This window comes from Aplysia californica, unplaced genomic scaffold (genome assembly GCF_000002075.1).
Source record: "Aplysia californica isolate F4 #8 unplaced genomic scaffold, AplCal3.0 scaffold00031, whole genome shotgun sequence".
Classification (NCBI taxonomy): domain Eukaryota; kingdom Metazoa; phylum Mollusca; class Gastropoda; order Aplysiida; family Aplysiidae; genus Aplysia; species Aplysia californica.
Genome location: NW_004797301.1, coordinates 2,007,960 through 2,009,415, shown reverse-complemented (window position 1 = coordinate 2,009,415; position 1,456 = coordinate 2,007,960).

The window sequence follows — 1,456 nt, the reverse complement described above, 5'->3', positions numbered from 1 at the left end:
CGCTGATTCGTGTTTTGACACAGTACATCACTAGAGAACAGAAACGTACCCTGCTTTTCTCTCGCAAACTTCACTTGTGTTTGAATCCTTCATTGGTGGGTTTATCCTTTAGATAAACCTTGGATCAGGAACGGCCTTTGAAATACGCCATGGTCAATACAAAGTCCTGTAATGGTTTTTACAAGTTAAAAAAAAACCTTTCTTTTGTAGATTCGGGATAAATTAAATGATAAAACTGTCCGTAGTGCACATGTGCATATGTTGTTTGACATATGAAACGAGAAGAGAGAACTGTCAAGAAACCTTTTCTTTGCGTGTACATCATTGTTCAGCAGAAAGATGAGTCGAGTGCAAGCATGGGCTTCCAGATCAGCGGTCGCAGAGAGTCAGTATCTTGAATATACCCATGTGAAAGAAAATAGATAACAAAGAATCATTTCATTTCTAAAAGATTATTTGGTTCCTTGGTTTTGCAAAGTAAACGACTTGCCAAGATTTGTAGATCTTTGCCATTAATCCTTTCCCCATTTTGTCGTTTTGTTTTCGTTTTATGAAAGTTTATTAACTCCTCTGTAATGAACAGCCAGTAGATATCTGACGCAAACGGTTGTTTTGATTCCACCGAATACATGTACCAGTAAACTGAGAGTCAAAAACGACAGCACTCGGGGAAAATACCCTCAAGAAGGTTATATTTAAGTCGATTTGTAGTAGCACGTTATTTTGAACAGGAAAGTCAAGATTGGTTTACTTCGCGCGGCTCTGGTCGACCGTGTTTACTGCCAAAAGGAGAGAGAGACAGAGAGAGAGAGAGAGAGAGAGAGAGAGAGAGAGAGAGGGGGGGGGGAGAAAGAGGTAGTGAGCAAGAGCTGGATTTATGAATTTATGAATTTTATGTGAAGAATCTCAGAATTTAAGTTATTTACTATGCTATTCTGATATTTTATAACCGATACTATTACTAGATTATTACTGTACATTTGTTAATATTGGTACTATTCGATCGTTATTGATAACAAAGAACTTTGAACAACAACAAAAAAAGAACTTTAGGGCGTAACTGTGTCGTAAAGGTGTCTAATCGCAAACTTCCTTTATCTCGTAATGTTAAGACTTTATACTGGCCTTTGATTACGCAAGCTCTGCTAGAGCGTGACATTGATCTTTGAGCTAGTTCCGGGACCTTTGAATGAGAGGCGAACACCTTAGCCTCTAGGCCACGAGACACTCCTAAGTTGGATGTGATCTGGAAGAATAGGGCTTCAAAACAGCCAACCAAACAGCGCCATTTAGTTTAGGGATTACCGGTGTTTCCTTCCTTGTGAAGCCACCGGCTTGTGTCTACAACGACGGTATTCGGGAAAATACCCACAAGAAGGTTATATTTAGGTCGAGTTTGTAGTAGCACGTTATCTTGAACAGGAAGGTCAAGATTGGTTTACTTCGCGCGGCTCTG